Genomic DNA, 21,179 nt, shown 5'->3' on the forward strand with positions numbered 1-21,179 from the left:
GGAAGAAGCACAGCCCCAAGACCCCAGCAGCACTCAACCCACAGGGCTCAGGCCCGTTCTCAAGCATGGCGCCCACTCCACAGCCCACCCAGAGCCTGGTCTGGTCACCTGTCCAGCCCCCTTCCTTACCCACGATCTCTTGGTTACAAGCCCAGTCCTTAGCTTCAGACTGCCCAGAATCAAACCCTAGCTCACTCATTCCCTAGCTAGGTGATCCTGGGCAAGTCACTCGACCTCTCTGGGCCTCAGTTTCAGTATCTGTAAAATGGGAAGAGGGACCACACTACCTCGCAGGGTATAAGCACAATGTTTAATCTGGGCCCAGGTTAAGAGCCAACACACCTCCAGGAGCATCCTTGGTCATTCTCACTGAATTCATTTTTTGTGGCCTGTTCTAGGCTTCGGAAGAAACCCCTGGCCCAGGCCCCCGCCAGGGAAGGACATTCCAGGTAGGGGAAAGGACCTGAGCACAGGCTGGGGCAGGGGAACTGCAAGCATCCTGGTGTTCTCTGCTAGCCTTCGCCAAGGATGGAGCCCAGCCCGTGCCTCCTGCCCACCATCCACGAGGCCTGAGAGGCCTGTACCTCGTGACTGCAGGCCCAGGGTCAGCTCTGTCCACATCTGTGCCCCACCAGCACCCCCACCCCCAGGCTCACTCCACATCCCCCCTTTGCAGCCTCACCTCTCCCCATCCTTCTCTGAGCCAGCACAGAGACCTGGCGGGGACTCTCAGAGGCCAGGGTGAGTGAATCTGATAAGCCAGTTCTCTTCCAGAGCCACCACCTCCCCAGGCAAGCGGCAGGCAGCGGTGACAGCAGCAGTCACACCACGCAGCAATGATAAGGAGGGAGCAGAGCGGTGGGAATTCCTCCCTTCCTGCCACGAGGCCATAACCCTTCCCTTGTCCCAGCTCTCAGGCTGCCAAGGGCTGCTCAAGTCTGCCCAGCAGCGGGGGGAGCGCCTGTCCAGTCTGGCACCCAGCCTGGACACACCTGCTGCAAAAGGGGCCACAGGACAGATGGCTGCACAGGCCACAGGGTCCCCACTCCTCTCACCAAAAGGAAGAGGTAGTGGTTATTCAGAGCGGAGTAAGGAGAGCAAGGACGCAGAGTGAGGAGAAAAGTGGAAGACAAGGCTGGGTGGCCACGACCACTGGGCCAGAACGCGGGCTCTGTGCTGGGGAAGCAAGGAGCCTTGACATATGGGCTGGAAGGGAGCGTTGAGACAGAACAGGTGGTGGGAACAGAACGGCCACACAGGAGGCCCCAACAGGGATGCAGGAGGGTAGAGATTGGGCCCAGTTTCGATGGGGGCAGAGAAAACTGGGAAGCAGCCAAGGGTTGGCCATGGGGGAGACCCCAGCAGTGCCCTCCCAAGCTCACCCTCCTGAGTTCCCTCTCTCCCCCGCCCGCCCTGTCCCTGACCCCTCCTCATCTGCATGCCCCTGTGGACAATAACCCAGGCTAAATCAATGGCCCCTAGTCCAGGGCCTCTCAGTGGGCCACCAGGTAGACCTGAGGCTACAAAGACCTGCAAGGCATGCTGTGGACCACATGCTGTGGGCCTCGGTTTCGCCATCTGCAGCACAGAACAATGATCCTTCCTCCCAGAGCCGTCAGAAAGGTTAAATGAAAGATCACAGCACAGATTAGCCCAGTGCAGGGCATAAAATAAGTCTCTTCCCTGGGAAGCACGACACCTTAACTATTGTCATCAGTACCCTCCCGTTCCTCCCAACACAACGCTCCCTCTCTCCTACCTCAGGGTCTTTGTACATGCTGCTCCTCCTGCCTGGAACACTCTTCCCTGCCCCCCTCTCACTCTCCTGGTTGTTCTGGGCTTAGTTGCCACCTCCTCCAGGAAGCCCTCCTGGCTCCCTAGATAAGGTCAAGGTCCCATCCTACCAGAATGCAAATGCCATGAAGGCAGGTGGTGATTGCCTTACCCAATGCTGTGTGCTCTCAAATACTTGCTGAATGAATGGAACACAATGACAACCATCCAGACCTTCAATGATAACACAGGGCCACCAGGGAGTAATAGGACTGCCTTGAGGGCTGTGGGTGCTTATGGAGGCCTCTGATCAAGCCAGCAAGGTCTGAGAGGATTGCAAGAGGAGAGGATACCTCAGCCTGAAGTCTGGGACTTAAAGCCACAAGGTCCCCAACATCCACTTTACAGACAGGGAAACTGAGGTCTAGAGTCAGTGGCTGCCCTGAGAATGTGCCCTTCTCCACCGTCCAAGGCCCCGCCAAGTCTCCCACCCCGGTGTGGCCCATCCCACTCCCCTGGGGTCACCCCACGACCCATCTGTGGCCACTGCCTCCTCCTCTCCTGGTCATCCTGGCGGCAGGGCCACTCGGTGCTCAGCGGCGCTGGGCGTGCAGTTGCATGGCTGAGTCGGGCAGCTGGCAGCAGCGCAGCTCTGAACCAGCTGTTTGGATGACAAACTGCGTTCAAGCTTCATTAGGGTAATCACGGGCTCCCCTCCTGGCAGCGCCGCGGAGCGCGACTGTCAACCTGAACTAATCAAACCCAGCCCCAGGACACCCGCCCGCCTGGCTGACAAGCCGCTAAGCGGCTGAGCCACCTCACGCTGCACAGCTCCCGCCGCGGCTGCTCCGGCTGGGCCCTGGAGAAGGCCAGCCTCACAGACATCTGCAGATGCTCCCCGGGGTCGTGTGCAGCTCAGAGGCCCCATCAAGGTGGAACAATCATGACTGTCCCTCCAAATTTTATAGCTGGGGAGACTAAGTTCATGAAGGGAAGCAATTTGACCAAGGCCTCATAGCTGTAAAGTGGGTAAAGCCAGGCTCAAATCCAGGACCACCCAAGCCCCCATCTCTCGTTTCCCACCGCCTCCCACACCAAAGCTACCCTACTTTTTCCTTCCCTTTGAGGCTCAGCAGGCTGAGCCTAGAGGCTAGAGTTGGGTCGGCTGCCTGACCTTGGTAAGCCCCTTTAGTGACCTGGGCCTTGAGCACTGCACCCCAACGTGGACATCAGGGACTCTGATGTGGAAAGCACCCTGCCAGGCAAGGGGCAGCACTCAGGCAGGCATGGCTGTCTGGGACGATCACCCCCTTGCTCAGCGGGGCTGCCCGGAGTACCCATCCACCCCACATCCTCAGAATCAGAGCCTGGCTAGAAGGGGCAGGTCTGGCTCCTTCATCTGACAGCTGGGGAAACTGAGGCCCAGAGAGGTCATGTCAGAGATGATGGGACGCAGTGGAAACAGTATGGGCTCTGGAAACAGACAGACATTCATTCGTTCAACCACCCATTCACTAGCTAAGAGGCTACAGTGTGGCAGGCACTCAGTGTTTGCTGAGCAAACCCATGACTAAAAGGATGGGTGAATGACTCGATGAACGGCACTGGGGACACAGCCGCAAACTCAGCAGACATCACCCTGCCTCCTGGGGTTTACTGTCTATCGGGGGAGGCAGATGCTTCGCAATTAATTACAAATGACATGGGCAGTGAAGATAAACCATGAGCTAGCCTGATGCCATCTAGCAGGAGGGCCCAGGCTGGTCTGGGGAGGTCTGGGCAGGCAAGCTCGAGGAGGTGACATGCCAGCTGGGCACTGAAAGGCAGCTGAGGGCAGAAAGAAGGAAGGAAAAGCATGTGCAAAGGCCCTGACACAGGAGGGAACTCGGGCTTTTGAGGATGAAAGGCCCATCCCTCCATGTGGCTGGAGGGCAGAGACCCGTGCGGGAGCTGACACAGGCAAGGCCAGGGGGAGGATCTGGGTCTTTCTTCCAAGGGCGATGGGAGCCGCTGGAGGCTTTATGAGCAGGCGTGATCTCTGGGTACTACGGGGAGAGCTAGCCAGAGGGTTCAAATCCCAGCTCTGCCAACTTCTGCTGGAGCGACCGCAGGGACAGTTCACAGACGTCATGCTGAGCAAAAGCGCAGCCACGAAAGGGGACATACTATGCAATGCTGTTCACAGGAAGTACTGAGATGGACACAGCCAGACTCCACTGCTAGATGCCCGGTGGGTAGTTGTCGGCGGCAGAAGGGTGATGGCTGGAAGGGTCATGAGGGAGCCTCCTGAGTTGCTGAGGAATGTTCTAGAACTGGACCTGAAACGGGGTTGCACAGCTATATGTGTATGTGAAAACCTATCTAACTGTATATTTAGAATTTGTGCACTTTTCTGTACTAAGCTATACCTCAAAAAAAAAAAAAAGAAAAGAAAAGAAAAAAGTACGAAATCCTGGCTCCACCGCCCTGCCTGCCTGTTTCTGTACCTGTAAAATGAAGCAGGGCCAGAGCTGCCCCGCTGCACAGAGGGTTGAAGAGGATGGTGTATGCCCAGGCTGTGTGCCAAGCCTGGCCAACAGTCACTGCACCGTGAACGCAGGGCACACCGAAGCAGAAATGCATCTGGCTTCCCCCACGCCTTGGCCCTCTGTGGGCCTCCGTTTCCCCATCTACAAGGGGCCAACGGTCTCCACTTGCCTCAGGGTCAGCAGAGCAAAAAGGGTGAAAACCTCATATTCAGGCCCCTGTGAGCCTACCTGCTCCAGTCACAAACCTAAGAACAAGTTGGAGGCTGGGACCCACGGTTTGCAAGTGTCTCTCCTGGCTCCATGGACAGTGGGTGCTGAACCACAGACCCACTGCCCTAGGCCACACACAGGGGTCAGGACCCAAGCCAAGCCCAGGCCTCCAGGTGTCCACCCCTGAACTGGGCTCTCCTGCACACCCAGAATGTGCCAGACAAAGCCCAGCCCCTCCCCGCTAGGAGGAGCACCAGCCCACCACGGTGGCCCTTGCGGGGACGCACTGGGATGCACGACTATAGAAAGCCCCTGCCTGGGACTGGAGCTTAGGGCAGACTCCTGCGGGAATGAACTCTAAGGCCCTGAATGAGGCACCAGGCAAAGCGAATTCAATGTAACGTTACCCTTGACATTGGAGGGGCCATACAGCCAGGTGTCCCTCATGCCATGGGCTGCTGGAGGTAGGGAGGGGCCTGGTCCCTACCTGGAGACTGAACATCTCATCGACCTCCTGGAGACCATGTGCGGCCTTGGGAAATCAGGTGGTGTCATTGTCAGCATTGCTGTGGACTCAGCTGTCCTCAAGGACCTGTTCATATCATTTCATCATGAGTCTGCCAACGACCTGGAGCTGGGTCATGGGGCTTAGATCACCATCAGCTCCATTTTATAGAGGAGGAAACTTCCCTTATAGGCTCGGAGAGGTTTGAGGTTCCAGGACCCCAGACGGCGGGGATCCCAACACTCAGCCCACCAGGCACAGCAGAAGCTCCCACAGGGGGAAGCCAGGGTGGTCTGTGCCCTGTCCTCCCAATCAGGCAGAGGGGCCTCACTCACACAGCCGGTTCACTCAGTTGTGCAGTCAACAAACACCAACAGAGCACCCACTGTGTATCCCAGGCCCTGTTCCAGGCGCTGGAGGTGGAAAGGTGAACAAAGCTGCTGGGACACAGATTCCAAATCAACTACAGCCCTACCTGTTACTCTCAGTAAATGTCAAGAATCAGCTGTGGCAAGGGCAACACACTCAGCGCCAGTCCTGTGCCAGGTGCTGCACTAAGTATTATCTCATTTAACCCTCTGAGCAGCCTCCTCAGGGAGGCACAGTCATGCCTATTTTATAGATGAGCACACGGAAGTTCAAATTCAGTGATTGCCAGAGGCTGGCATCATGGCCTCTAAGAGGAGCAGCACCTAACCCCAGGTACACAGGCCCTCAGACCTGTCTGTCTGCCGCGCGGTGTCAGCCCCGTGCACGCACTCTCACTGGGCTCCGTGCCCATCGATGTCACGGGCCCAGGTCTTAGCTGAGTGCAGTACCCAAAGCCGCACACCTCCAGGCCCACAACCCCGCTTGGCTTTGGCCGCTGCCTACCCTCCTGGAATCTGGGCTCCACAGGGCCACCGCAGACCATCTCTGCCCCTGGGGACCCTACCCAAATCAGCTCAGCCCCAGCGAACACCCCGGCTCTGTGCTGGCCACCACAAAACATGAGGAGTAAGAGAGACAGACAAGAAAGCACACAGCCCCACCTGGAATGCTCTCCCCCCTACACCGCCCATGGCTGATACCTTCTCTTCCCTTAGATCTTGGATAAAAGCCTACCTAACCATGCGGCCTCCATTACACTCCCACACCTTCTCTCCAGCCCCTCAGCTTTCCTACACGGCTCTGCCCACAATCCAGCACCAGACATGTTCTCGCTTGCTTACTAGTTGACTGTCTGTCTTTCCCGCTATACTGGGAGGGCTGGGACTTGGTCTGTTTGATTCACAAATGCCATCGCTCCCCACCTTACCTCCCAGCACAGCCTCTGGTGTATAGTAGGGCCTCAATATCTTTCCTAAGTGAATGAACATTAGAAGGAAAAGCCCAGGAGTTCCTGGGAACACAGCCAGAGCACCCATTGCCCCTGGCCTGAGTGGAGGGAGAGGGGAAAGGGGAAATGTTTCAGGCAGAAGGCAAGGCAGAGGCAAAGGCCTGGTGGCAAGAAAGGCCTGGGCTCTGGGGACCTCCAAGTGCAGTCGCTGAGTGTGGGGGGAGCACAGGGCTGAGACTGGGAGAACAGCAGGGTCTGGGAGGACAGCAGGGTCTTGGAGGAGGTGACAGGGAGCCCTTGCAGATCTCCAGCTTGGGCGACAAAGGAAAGTGTCTCCCAGCATCCAGATCATCTCCCAGTCCTGCCTAGACCAGTTTACCCCCCAACCCACCTCCACCCCTAACCCCACTCAGTGTGGGCAGCCAAGGTCCGTGTGCCAGCCGTACCCCTCCCCTGCCCATAAGGCACCAGGAGCACGGTCCCGAGTGCCGCCCACAGGTCAGGGAGTCAGCCCACCATCCGAGCAGGCTGTAGTCTATAACCTTGGCCTCGTTAACCATGGCCTCCTCCAGCCGTGCAAACCAGCTGGCACCGAGACAGAGCAGCTTGGGTGAGCTTCTCACTGCAGAGGGTGGCATAGCTGTAGGTTCCGGCCAGGACCCGCAGGGTGGTGGTGGTAGCGAGAACTGACTGCATCCGGGGCAGCAAACAGCTCTTGCACCCCACACTAGCACTACCTGGCACACCTGGCACAGCTGGGGTGGTCAGGTGGGGAAAACCACTCAGCGACCTCCCTCTCTCTGGGCCCAGGCTGTGCCTCAGCTCCCACCTCCCCTCCCCTTGGACAACCTCGGCTTTAACCACCATCGGCTCTAGTTGCCCCTGGGCCCCTCCACCCAGATGTTCCCCAGCTTAGGACTGCTCCAGGCATTCCCAATGGCGCCTCCATCCATCCCCAGGTGCCCAGCACAAAAACTGGGGCTCTGGGCTTCTAGTTTTCAGGCTTCCTCTCTCCCACCTCCCCACACTGCATGGGCTCTCCCAGCTCCAGCCACAACACTATCTCCCTTCTTCCCATCTCTGCCTCCAGACCTGCTGCTGAGACCCTCTGAAGATTGCCCATCGCAGGGAGAATAAAGCCTAAGCCCTTCCCTGTCCCACAAACTCAGCATGATCTGGCCTCTGCCCCCTACCACACTTCATGCCCACCACATTCCAGCCACACTAGCCTCCTTTCTGCCCCTCGACAGGCCAGACTCAAACCTGCCTCAGGGCCTTTGCTGGGGACACTCTCCCCCCCCCCCACCCCTGTCTCTCCCTGGCTGGTCCTCCCTGTCCTTCAGGTCTCCGATCAAACCTCTCCCCTTTGGAAGGGCCTCCCGGACCCCTAGTGCCCACATGCCCACCCCATCCCAGTCACCAGACTTGGTTCTGTTTCACATTCTCATGGGCTTCTCCCTGGGTCATTGTATGTCTCCCCATCAGCCTGGGAGCCGCATGACTCTGGGGCTGTGTCTGAGTGGCCACTGTGCTCAGGGCCTGGCACATAGTAGGTACTCCATAAATCTGTTCAATGAATGAGTGAATGAGCAGCCAGGTTCCATGGTTCAGTTGGACCTGACCACATCAGGGGCTCCTGGGACCCTCTGGATGCTGCTCAAGTCTGAGGCCCCTGTGGTCTGGCCTTCGCCTGCTTCTCCAGCTCTGACTCTGGGGCTCCTCCTGTCTCTGATTCCCTCCAGACCCATGCTGTGTGGGGTGCCCCCCTGCCCCTTCTCTGCCAGCAAAGTCCTACTCATCTTCCCCAGGCACCTTTGACCTGTCCAGGCTCAAGCTCCTTCTCTTGCCTGTCCCTCCCACAGGCCTCAGCATCTCCTGCCTGTACCCCCTCCTCAGCCTGGCATTCACGCCCTGGTGTCAGCTTCTATTCCCGACCTTCTCCCTTGTCATTTGTGCTTACAAACCCTAGTGCCCCAGGAAGTACCTGCTGTCCCCAAACCCTGCACTTTGGCACCTCCACAGCTTTGACCCCAGCTATTCCCTCTGCCTGAGTGCTCTCCCTCCCCGTCTCTGCTGCAAAACTTCCTATTCATCTTTCAAGACCCAGATCAAAATGGCACCTCTGTTATAAAATCCTGCCTGACTTTTCTCATCAGTCAGGACTCTGTTGGTTGCAAGACAGAGAAACTAACTCAAGATAGCTTGAGCAAAAAAGGCAACACGTCTGTTTATGTAACTAAAAACTCCAGGAGTGGTTTCAGACATAGCTGGATCCAGAGGCCCAAAAGAAGTAATATTTATCCATCTCAGTTCTGCCACCCTCCTTGACCTTATCGGAGGTCCCCCACCCTGGACACGGCTGTGGAAGAGGAAGGCCAGCGGTCCCATATTCACACACTTTGGTTCAGAAACCACAGCTGAGTCAGTCTCCCCCATGGGCTCTAAGTCAAAATTCCGGGGGAGCCTCTGATGGGCTCAGATGGGCCATGTGCCCATTTCTCAACCAATCACGGGGGCCAGGAGGATGGAGTATTTGGACCCACCTGGGTCTCATGCGCACCCTGGGCGGTGGGGGGCTGTGGGTCTCAGGACCCTCTAGTGCCAGGCAGTCAACCCTCTCAGGCCCCAGTCCCACTCATGCATCCCACCTCAGGCTCCACGCATCAACCTTGATGCGGGTTCTGTCTCCCCAGCCAGGGCCCTGTATGATCACAGCTTCGCGGCACAAGGAATCCCATCTCCTCCCAGCTGGGTCCCTGGTGCCCACTCAGTGAAAGCCCCAGAAAAAGGCCTGAGAAACTTTTTGCCTGATTGAATGGAGGTCGGCTGCACAGAGGAGACTGCAACTGTGGGGTGTGTAATAATGGGTTAACCATCACCCCTGGCAGGCAGCAGATCTGCATTTTCACGGAGGCCTCAGGGGGACACAAAGCTTAAATGGCAATGCAGAAAGTCGGGAGGGGGGCATCCACGGGGACCCTTGCCGAGTCCAGTCCCTGCAGCTCAGCTTGTGGGGGGCCACTCGGCCAATCCCATCGAGCTCGTGAAGGGGCTGCGAGTGGAAGGGCTGGGAAAATAATTACCGAGGAGGCCCGGGAGGGAGGAGGGAGGCTGGCGAGAGGCTAATGAAACTGCGAACGCATTAGTGATTCCTGCCTGCTCGGGGAAGGCGGAGGCAGACAGCCATGTTGCCAGCTCCTGCTACGGAGTCTGCCAGGCGGGCTGGGCTGGGCACAGCGAGGCGGCAACAATAGGCACCTCTTCATCATCTGCCTCTCGACACGTGACTTTCAAAGGGCAATCTTAATATATTAAAAAGTCCAGATGACAGTATATTTCAACACATCGCAAATGAGATTGGGCTGGAGTCCATTCAGATGCATTATAAATAGAATGGCTAAAATTCTGATTAAATGCAGAACAGAGACCTGAGGACCAGGGTGATCAGGGTGCCTGGTACCATTTTCCAGATAGGAAACTGGGGCCCCAGGACATCATCGACCTCTGGCCCGGCAGAGTTGTCCCAGGAAAGCGTCTAGCCCTTTAGCATCCAGCTCCTGTTCCCCTGAGCAGCCCCTCTCTGCACCCCCACCCCCAAGTGCACACGTGTTTTCCTCCTCAGAAAAGCTCCGTGAGGCAGGCAGACGCCAAGGCTCCCTCTCCAGATGCGTCCAAAAGCTCTTTCCCAAAGTCACAACACAAGGCCAAGGGGCAATGGCACCACCCAGGGCTCGGGTCCCTAGCCCAGTGCTCCATCCTTCACATGAGGTGGGCGCCTATTCATCAATGAAATCTGTGGTGTGATTTTGAGTTCACAACATCTCATTTCAGTTCGGAAGAGAAAACAGAGGCACAGAGAGATTAAGTGATGCGCCCAAGGCCACACAGCTGGTTGGCTATAGAGCACAGACTCAGAGCTGAATTTTCTGACCCCAAAACCATGTGCTTTTTGTTCAAATGTTCCACAGTGCAAAGGCAGTGCTTAGTACCGCCGGCAGGTTGGCAGAAAAATTAGGGGCCGCCAAGAGGTCCACACCCTGCTTAACCAGGGTCCCCGGGGCAGCAAACAGGAGCTGAGGCAGAAACACACACAACAGCGCTCCACTCCACGTCAGGTGGATGCCAGGCACTCAGCACAGTGCCATCCCCACTGTACAAGCAAGGAAACTGAGGCTTGGAAAAGCAAAGTCACGTGCCTTACAGAGTGACCCTCAGCTAGTGAGTGGCACAGCCTGAACCATTCAACTACCCCACAGGTGGCCCTGGCCCAGGCCTCGAGCAGGCACTTAGCCAGGTGGGTGCTTGTGGAACCCAGCCTGAAGTAGTGACTGGAGGCCAGTGACAGCAGGTACCGGGTCAGGCCCGCCCCCATCCTGCCACCCTGGATGCACAGGAAGGGCTGGGAGACAGGTGTGGCCGTGGAGAGGGGTCTCACTGCACACTCAGCAAAGCCTCCCCTGTCCCCACCCTGGTGGACAGCCTGGTCTGGAGGACTTAGGGGGCCAGGAACTTGGGGACTGGCTGGGAGCCCCCATGTCAGACTCCGGTGCAGACAAGGTCTACAAAGAAAGGCTGTACCATCTCCGCCTGCAAGCCGTCTCCACATCCCCTCCCGGAGCCCCCCAGACAACCCTAGGCTTGGGGAGACTCCTTTCTAGGGGTCCCAGCAGCTCATGCAGCCCTTTCCCCATGTGTTCTGGGTTTGTCTCCCCAGGGAGGCCACCAGAGGGAGAGGCCACTCTGAACCCCACTGTGGCCCATGGCCCCAGTGCAATAGGCATGCCCTAGATGAATGAGTGAGTGAGCAAATGGATGATGAACAAGCTAAGGCCACCTAGCCTGCTGCTGCAGTCCCTGCCCACAGCAGCCTGCACCCTACATGGAGGCTGCTTCTATTTGTCAAAAGGAACTCCCACCCCACGAGACCAGACCGGGCCCCCACTGTCACCTGACAAGCAGCCAGGGCCTCACAGGAGGCGGCTGCACCAGGACTCAGAACCCAGAAGCTGGACTTGAGTCTGTGCCTCAGCCCCAGGCTCTGACTTGTCCTTATTTCCAAAGACAAATCCACACATGCTTCCTCGTCCGATCCCCACCCACTCCAGGGGGCACAACCGTGCCCACTCCAAGGACAAGGATGCTTGGTGCAGAGCAGTCGAGGGCCTAACCCAAGGTCGCCTAGTCATCAGGATGCACAAGGTCTCAAATCCCTCTGATCTTCCAATCCTCATCATCCATTCCATGAACCAAAGCTGCCTCCTTCCCCAGCATCAACGCAGTAAAGGAGAAGGGGAGGGGGAGAGGGGGAGGAAGGGAGGGGAAAGAAGAGGAGGGAGCCCCCCAAGCCCGCAGCAGGTTCCTTTCTGGTCAGGGGAAAGGCTTCTAATGAAGGCCCCACAGATGCCGCTGAGCTGGCGGTGTCAGCCTGGGAGCCCTGCGGAGCTGAGGGGCGAGCATCTCTGCTCCCAATTAGCACACGGGTCCTCCATCAAAGCGCACGCCTGCTGCCAGGAGCAGAGGCCAGAGGGACAGCCCTTCTAACAGTAGGAGGAGGCCACAGCTCTCTGGCAGGCCCTGGCCCCTGCCCTTTGCCTTTCTGGGGGGAGTGCAAACCCCCCAATCCCCTCACTCACTCACACCCTCTCCAATCAGCCAGCTCAGGGCAGACGCCTTCACCCCAGGGGACGCACTAATGAAGATGGCCGACATTAATCTCTTCCCTCTCCCGACAGGTCAATTTATAGTTCCATGGGGAGCCTTGGCGCTCAGCCAGAGGGCCTGACATAACTCTCCCTGTTCCCTGAGAGGACGCTGGGGGTGGGCTTCATGGGGCAGTGGGGGCCAGGCGAGCCAGGGGACAGGGCAGGGGGGGCTCCTCTATCTGAGTGCCCACCATCACTGCCCCAACAAATCTAGGTAGGACATTGGCCCCTGAATGCCATGGCTGAGGGTCAAGGCCTGCAGGTAACTCAGAGCAAACTGGGTCTTTGGCTCCTCAATCCAGGGCAGTTGATCACTCACAGGAGACGCCGAGGAGGCAGGAGGCTTGCGACCGTCCACTCCTCAGTGAATGTCGAGGGGTTCTGAGAACCCCTCTGAGGAGCTTAGGGCCGTCTGCTTCTGACAGACTCCGCAAGTTTTTTCCTCAGAGATCACCGAGCTGGCCGCTCTAGATCTGGCCCTGTGCTGCACCCTGGGCACATGTCGACGGGGTCCCTGCTCTCCCAGAGCTCCCGGTCTGAGGGGGGAGGCCAACATGGAAGCGCAGGGTGCCATGCGCACAGGCTGAAAGCAATAAAGGAAGGATTCCCTAAGGGCCGGCCGGGGGTGTCCGTGGGGAGGGGCATCGACCGCACCACCCGAGAGAAGGTAGGGGTCTGTGAGGACCACAGGGAGGAGGGGACACAGCTGGGCCCCGAGGGTAAGCAGGAGTTCAACAGGCCAGGAGATATGGGGGAGGGCATGTCTGAGGAAAAGACCAGCTCAGACAGGGGAACCCAGTGCTCAGAGACTCTGTGACCAGGGGACGTCCAACGTGCAGGGCTGAGGCTGCAAGAGGTGGGCAGGGCAGACCACCAAGCAGCGCAACCTCAAGAGACAGCTCGGGAGTTTGGCCTAGTTTGGGCTGGCGGACAGCTGAGGGGTTCAGAAGCTCAGAGCTGCATTCAGAAAGACAGCTTTGCCCAGGGTGCCCCAGGCCAGCGGTCTAGGCGAGAGAGGAGAGGTGGGAACATCCAGGTCAGAGGGTAAAGGAGGGACAGATGTCTGAGGCACAGAACCCACAGAACCCTGTGGTTAACTGGACGGATGGGCAGGTAGAGGTGTCTGGGAGGCCACAGGCCTGGGGTCTCCAGTTTGGGTGTTGGTGGAGGTGATGTCACTGGTCCGGGGTAGGATAAGGTATTGGGCCTTAGGCGAAACTTGTGAACCTGGAAGTCCCTGCAGGCCCCAAAACCTAGGCCTGGGATTGAAAGGTGCGACTCAGCTGTTGGCCCTGAGTGCAAAATTGTGAGCAGTACTGGACGACTCCTGGAGGCAATTCATTTCCTTGGCAGAGGTGAAGAAAGGGAGGGGACTGCCCCCCCCACCGCCCTGCCCCACCCCAACACTCCAGGAGGAAACGGGACTGGCAAAGGCAGAATGTGGGGGGCCAGGCAGGTCCACAAGGCTGGACAGAGCCTTCCTGCTGGAAGCATAGGGGCTGGGCTGTCCCCACCTCCCCCAGTGCCACAGCCCAGCACTGGTGTGGCATATAATAAGTGCCCCGAGTATCTCTACTGACCGGGTGTCCCTTTTCTCGGGGGCCCTGGCTCCTCCCACCTCCTCCCCCACCACATCTCACCTAATCCCTTCGGTAACCCTAGGACTGTCCCCATTTTCCTAGGTGCTAGAGTCAGAATGGAACCAGGTTCCAAATGACCGCAAAGCACACACTTTTATTAAAGACGGAGGTAAAAAGAACAAGGCCAAAATAAAGAACCAAAACGCTTACAGTGGCTGCATTATGGTGGTGGGACAATGGCTGGGTTTTTTCTTCTTTTCTACAATGAAATATTCATACCCTCACTCAGTGGCTGTGTGTGCCCTAGTGGGGAGGGCTCGGCTTTGGCATCAGGAAGCCGGAGAGGTCACTTCCTAGCTGGGGACCCCGAGCAAGCTATTTGGCCTCCCTTAGCCTCCGTTTTCTCATCTGTACAATGGGGACAAAAAAAAAAATCCCACTTCAGAGGAGCCGTTCACGCCCAGCGCACAGTAGGCACGCAGTAAGTGCCAGCCGTAGAGCATCACACCCCCACGTTCTCTCCACCTGTCTGGCCTCAAGAGGAAACTTGAGACGCCCCCACGTGCCAGACGCTGGTGCTGGGCTGGCACAGGGTCCCCAGGGCAGCCGCCCGCCCACCCTCCCGCCTCATCCCGCCGAGCCGTGCTGCCCCCTTACCCTGGTGGCCGGAGGGCCGGCATCGGTCCCGCAGGAGAGCCCGGGCAGCGAGGCCGGGCTCCGAAGCGCGGGGCGCGGGCGCGGGCAGGGCGCGCGGGGGCGCGGGCCGCGCGCTCCGGGCCGTGCGCCCCGCGGCCGCCGCGTCCTCGCCTCCAGCGCGGGCCTCGCGCGCCCCGGCCGGCCCGGGGGCAGGCCCTGCGCAGCGCCGCGCCGGGTGGGGGGCGGGCCTCGCGGGCCCTGGAGAGGCGCCCGGGCGGCGAGGGCTCCCGGCGGGCGCGGGCGCGGGCGGCACCGCTGCGGTGGCCCCGCTGCTGAGTGGTGGGACGCGATTTACTGGCTGCAATTCCCGGCGCCCCTCGATGGCACTTAAGAGAGACCGGGAGGGAGCCGGGGAGAGCGGGCGGAGGGCGGGCGGGCGGAGGAGGGGCGGCGGGAGCCTTGCGTGCTGGCGGGGGAGGGGCGCGGGCGGGGGCGGGCGGGCGGGAGGTGGGGAGAGGCCCGGATGGAGGCGGCGGGCGGCCGCGGCGCGCGGGGCTGGGGTGGGTGGGGGCCTTGCCTCTAGCCCCCGCCCACCATCGCCCAGCACCCCCCAGCACTGGCGCAGTTGGTGGGGGATAGGCCAGTCCCCACCCAATCGGCCCGCCACACCCCACCCCTTCAAAAAAAAATCCTCCATCCAACTGGCCCACCCCACCTCAACCTCTTTCTTCACAATTATCCCACCATCCAACTGGCCCACCCTGCCAAGCATCCACCCATTTCACAGCAGCCCCCCGCCCCCCCCACTTCTAACCAGCCTGCCTCACCTCTGCCCCTCCCCATCACCACGCCACTGGGCATCAAAACTCTTAGCTCATGGGCCCAATCCAGCCAAAGGCATACTTGGTTTGACCCCATGGTATTTTTTATTTTTAATTAAAATTAATTCCCATCATTTAAAAATCGAGAATTTTCACGCAAAAATCCACACTTCCAGCTTAGTTTGGAAAAGAGGAGGCTCAGGCAGGAGCCTCTCCCCTTGCGTTGCCACTTGGCAGCCCTCTTGACAGAACGTTGGCCTGCAGCTTGCTCTGGGACCACCTGGCTGGCCCCGAGGGCGTGTGTTCTCCTGCAAGGAGCCCTGCACACCCCAGTGCCTTTGCAGGCCCCTCTCTGTGGGATGCCCACCCCCCACCCCTTAAGGCCCCTCTTCCAGGAAGCTTCCTGGCACTGCCCCACACCCCCAGTGGCCACCCAGCCCTTCCCTGCGCCAACAGCCTGCTCTGCCTGGTTCCTTGCTGGCTTGCTCTGTGGCCTCTGCGGCTGCGCTCTCTCACCACAGGGCTGCTGCTCTCTGGCTGGATTCTCCCTCCCATCCTGGCCCTGGGCCTGGCCCACAGTAGGCGCTCAGTAAGTGTTGGCTGAGGGGCAACTGAAGAAGAACAGCCGGATCGGGAATCCACAAGGCAGGCTGGGCCATGGTGGGCACAGGGCACCAGTCCCTGCAGCTGATGTTCATTTTAAAAGCCCCAAATGTTCATTCTGGGTGGCTCTTGCCAACCAAGGAAGCTAATGATTTCCACGCTTCATTTTTTCCCACCTTAATCCCATTGCCAAGGCTTCAGGGCCGCTGCTGCTGTGCCCTCAGACTGGCATCAAAACCCTCCCAGAAGCTGCAGTCCACCTGGGGAGTGTCCAGGAGGCTCAGAGAGGGCCCAACTGTGCCTTCCTGGCACCTGTGAGGTCATAGCAGCCCTCAGGGCCACAGGGTCTGAGGGCAGCAGCTGGCCAGTGACCATAGGGGACAGAGTAGCCCAGAGAGCCCTCCTGGGGCAGGGGTGCTGCTGTGATGACTTCCCTGGACAGGTATCTCAGCACCCCTTCATCCTACAGCTTCCTGAGCAGAGGACAAGAGGGTCCAGGCAAAAGCCACCCCTTTCTACAGGCTTTTCTAAAAAATCTGTGTCACAAATCCGGCCAGGTACCAGGATCCCATTTTACAGAGAAGAAACAAGTTCAGAGAAGGTGACTTTGCCAAGGTCACAGGCTGGTAGGGCACTGAACCAGGAGCCTGGGTGGCCCTCCAGACTGCTCCTGTCCAGCATGGAAGTGACACCCCCCTCAGGACTGGATCCAGAGCTAAGTCTGGGAGGTGGGGCCGGTATGCAATGGAGGAGATGAAGGCACCTGGGCCCCAGCACCGGCTCTGGCCAGGCCTCCCTCCCACAGCCTTGCATACCTGGGCGAATGTCCAGAACCCTGCCCCCACCTCCTCAACCAGCCCCTGGCCACAGCGGCCCAGCCAGGTGCCATCTCAGTGAGAAGACTGGAAAGCAGGCCTGGCTTAAGAGCCAACAGCCATGCCCAAATCACAGAACATCTTCCTAGACCTCAGCGTGCCCACCAGTGATATGGGGGAAACGACCCAGCCTCTGTGGGCTTTGGGGACACAAACAAAACCACAGACAAAGAGGAAGCAGGAAGACGGGGAGCCAGGAAGTTAAGTGTTTGGGCTCTGGAGTGAGCTAGCCTAAGTTTGAATCCTGACTTCCTAACCTCCCAGCTGTAGGACTCCCTGCTCCGGGCCACATAAGAAGGTCAACTGACTTAAGAGACTGAAAGGAGGCTGATGTGGGACGAAGCACATGAACCATTCAGCACAGCCTAGCAATCGTAAAGTTCAAGGCTATGACCTTGACAAAGGAGGCAGAAGGAACAGTAAAAAGCATGGGCCCTGAGGGTTTACATTCCTAGCTCCATCGTACCAATTGTGTGGCCTTGGGCAAGTTACACAACCTTGCCATGCCTCAGTTTCCCTGCCTAAAAAAATGGGAATACTAATGACATCTCTCACATCATCTGGATGTGCTGGGGATTCGATTAGATAACCCAGGTCTGATATTCAGAACAGCGCCGGGCGCCAGTGATGCTCTAACAGCATCAGTTAGTTCTCATTACTCTCTAGATTAACAAAGGCCATCAGTCCCAAGCAAAAGGACCCAGAGCAGCCTTGATGGTGGGCCTGGGAGCCACGAGGCTGCCTAGCTTACAAGCCTTAGTAGTAGTGATGGGCAGGTAAATGGGGAGGGGGAACCAGCTAAGCCCTCAAGGTCCAGGATGGTCCTGGAGACCACAAAGAAGGGCCCACCTGGAGAGAGTGGTGAGGAAACCCTCAGACAGGCCTTTCCTGACCCCCCTCCAGCTTCAGTAGCTCCCGATTCCCCCATTTTACTGTCTCTGTGGTAAGGACCAGTATTTAAATTGTCCTAAGTCATCTGCATCTTGTCTGTCTTCACCCTCCCTCCGCATAAGTTCTGTGAGGATGCAGATTTTTGTCTGTTTTGATCCTTGCTGTACCCCCAGCCTCTAGAGCAGTGACAAGCACATAGTAGGTGCTCAAGAAACATTTGCCACTGGAAAAAAAATTCTCAGATGGTAACAGTTAGCTAGAAGGGTGGGATGGCATAGCCCCCTGCCTATGGGCAGCTCCTCTTCTGAGAAAACAGCCCAGCACAGCTGCTGTTCCCTTGTTATCTCGGTCCCCCTGGAGTGGGGTCAGGAGGCCACAGTCCTCCCTGTTCTGCAGCCAGGAAGCATGTCACCATCACTGCAGTGCAACTGGGCCTCTTGAACGAGGGAGGGACCCAGGCAATTTTCTGGCTCACAGCTCATGCCAGAGCTGCCTGGTGACACAGACGGGCCTGCAGGCCTGGGAAGGCCCTGTTCCAGCAGATTCAGCCTGGGACTCCGGTACTGGAGCCTGGCAGGGCTTCTCCACCCCCGGGGACTGGAGGGGCTTCCCGGAGGAGCCCCAGGATGTCATCTGGGGACTGGGCTCCTGCCCCCTCCCCAGCCACAGTCCCTCATGTGTGCATGGCACTCCCCCGTTACAGTTTACAAAGTGCGTTCACAGACATTATCACATCGCTCCTAAACGCCCCCTAAAAACCACAATAAATCTCTCGCTCTGGCTCCAGAGCCCACCGGCTGCTTGCTTCCTAATCAGTGAGCAGAGGGCCTCGGGGCTCAAAGCCTGCCAAAGCCGCACCAGCAGGGGCAGAAGGGGGTCCACGTGGGCGGGTGACAGGTGGCGGGTGGCAGGCCCAGCTGGGGCACTGCGGGATGGAGGAGCAAGCCCTGAGGCCCCATCCTGCAGAGGAGAAAACTGCTGTCTGGACCCTGATGTCTCCTGGGAGGGCACTGCTAGTGGGGCTTGAGGGGAGGGGTCAGAACCAGACCCAAGCAGTGGAGCAAAGGTTAGGGAGGGAACCAGAGGTTCCTTGACATGAAGGAGCACCATCAGGGAGGTGGGCTCACAGCCAGGCACATGGGGCCAGGGACTGTCAGCCCCAGCTGGCTTCTCACCTGCTTCTCCCCACCCCCATAACAGCCTTCTACCAGTTCCCCAGTGAGCCAGGCCTGTGCGCATGCTTCCTCTGCTTGAATGCCTTCACTGCCTTTGGAAATCCAGACCCTCTTTGAGGGACGGTTCAGGACTCCCCCACCTGCAAATCCTTCCCAGCTTCCAGAGGCTGCACCCCAGGCAGGCCCTCCCAGACAGGCCTGGGCCCCTGTCCCTGAATTGTCAGGCCCCTTTCCTTCTTTGTAACTTGTGCTTGGAGGACAGCTGCTTTGCAGTGGCTCAGAGTGCCCCCCCACCCCCGTCCTGCAGTCACAAGTAATGACATGAGGCTGAGGGCAGCTAGTGGGGCAAGCACCCCAGCCCAAGGATTATGGGGGGGTGGGGGGACGCCGGGACAGGCCCAGCAAACATTGCTCCTGTTTGCAGGCCAGCACCCAGCCCTGAGCAGCCACAGAGAAAGAACCACCGCCCCCCACCCTCCCAAATGTCTGAGCCAAATCAGCCAGCAACCGTGGTTGGGTTTTGTTTTTTCACCATTTCCCTTGATTCTCAAAGTTATAGGATCTCAACTTACAAGCTGTGGAAAGTTCAGGAAAGTTTAAATAAGCAGGGCGAGGGAGGGCCTGGCCTGAGGGGGCTGCGGCGGGCCTGGCAGGCGTCCTTCCCACAGTACAGGCCTGTCTCCCCACTGCCGCCGCCCATCAGGCAGGCGTCTGGGTAAGCCTGGGGCTCGACCTCTGGGCCCAGCCAGAGGCGGCTGATCTGTCACAGTCGTGGCTGTGTCACAGCAGGCATGGAACAGGTGGTACCTTCTCCGTGGTCACCTCCGAAAGGATCGGCATTTTCCGGTTTCCTTGATACGAAAGCCAGCTGCTGGGCCTGAGCCCTGGTGGGCGGAGGCACCAGAGTCCTTGTGAGGTGTTCATCATGTGTGTCTGAAGTGAGTCCAGGCTGTGGGCTCGAGGGAGCTGGAGGGGGAACAGCCCAGCTCAAAGGATCCTGGGGCAGATGTCCACCTTCCAGGGGCCATGGCGTCCCTCTGTACATCCTCAGAGACAGAACCCAGGACTAGGAGTAGAGAGCTCAGGGAAGCCCCAGGTCCCGGCACCTTGACCTAGCATTCCAGATGCTCTCTCCTGATAAGGCACTTGGGTTCAGAAATGTAAAGAACTCTTCCCAAACAACAATAAAAGGACAAACAACCCAATTTTTAAAAGGGCAAGGAATATGAACAGACGTTTCTCCAGAGAAGATATATGAATAGCTAATGAGCACATGAAAAGATGCCAACGTCACCAGTCATTAGTCAAACCCCCAACAAGACACCATTCTCTCCCACTAGGATGGCTGTCACCGAGACAGGAGATGACAAGAGCTGGAGAGGAGCTGGAGAGATCAGAACCCTCATGCGCTGCTTGGGGGAAATGCAAATGGTGCAGCCACTGTGGAAAACCGTTCCTCAAAAGGTTCAACAGCCCTGGCTGGTGTGGTTCAGAGGATTGAGTGGCGGCCTGCAAACCAAAAGGTCACTGGATCGATTCCCAGGCAGGGCCCATGCCTGGACTGCAGGCTGGTCCCAGGTTAGGAGCATGTAAGAGGCAACCAATCAATGTTTCTCTCACACAGTGATGCTTCTCTCCTTTTCTTTCATCCTCCCTTCCCCTCTCTCTAAAAACAAAAATATAAAATAAATAAAATTTAATATGAAGAAATGCAGGAATTTTTTTTTAAGATTTTATTTTCAGAGAGAGAGGGAGGGAAAAAGAGAGGGAGAGGAACATTGCTGTGTGACAGAAACAATTGGTTGCCTCTCGCAAGCCCGCAACCAGGGACCTGGCCCACAACCCAGGTATGAGCCCTGACTGGGAATTGAACCGACGACCTTTTGGTTTGCAGACTGGCACTCAATCCACTGAGCCACACCAGCTAGGGTGAAATGCAGGAACTTTTTTAAAAAGAAAAGTTAAGCAAAGAGTTACTTTATAACCCTGCAATTCCACCTCTAGGTATCTACACAAGAGAAATGGAAACACGCGTCCGCACAACCTGTACAGAGTGTGAAGAGCAGCGTTATTCCGACTGCCTCAAAGCGGAAACAACCCAGCGCTCACCAACTGGTGGATGGTGAACAAAATGTGGAGATGCGGTCTACCCATACAGCGGAATATTATTTGGCCATAAAAAGGGATGGAGTACTGACTCATGCTAAAACGTGACCAAATCAATCATTAAAAAAATAACAACAACAAAAAAAACACCTTGATGCTCAGTGAAAGAGCCAGACATAAAAGGCCACATAGTGTCTGACTCCATTTATTTGAAGTGCCCAACAACAGCAAGTCCATGGAAACAGAGGGAGATCAGCCCTTACCAAGGGCTGGGAGTAGGGCGAATGGAGAATGACTGCTAATGGGTATGGAGTTTCTTTGGAGGACAATGAGAATGTTCTGGAATTAGTGGGAATGGTTGCACAACTCTGTAATTATACAACACTAAAAACCATTGAATTGTATACTTTAAAAGAGTGAATTTTATGGTATATGAGTTGTATCTCAATGAAGTTT

The 21,179-nt window shown here is 57.6% G+C and overlaps 1 protein-coding gene across 4 annotated transcripts in view; it reads right to left on the reverse strand.

Annotated features, from left to right (window-relative positions):
• The window catches only part of TCF20 (transcription factor 20), a 178,052-nt gene that overhangs the window by 144,227 nt on the left and 12,646 nt on the right, over window positions 1-21,179 (reverse strand). Inside the window, exon 1 of one of the 4 annotated variants that reach the window (XM_053919645.2) lies at window positions 14,274-14,290. The exons of the other annotated variants lie outside the window; for them this stretch is intronic. The gene's annotated coding sequence lies outside the window, so the exon portion shown is untranslated. Of the gene's footprint in view, window positions 1-14,273; window positions 14,291-21,179 lie in introns of those variants that run through there. 4 annotated transcript variants of the gene reach the window in all.

Source organism: Desmodus rotundus, chromosome 3 (genome assembly GCF_022682495.2).
Source record: "Desmodus rotundus isolate HL8 chromosome 3, HLdesRot8A.1, whole genome shotgun sequence".
NCBI lineage: Eukaryota > Metazoa > Chordata > Mammalia > Chiroptera > Phyllostomidae > Desmodus > Desmodus rotundus.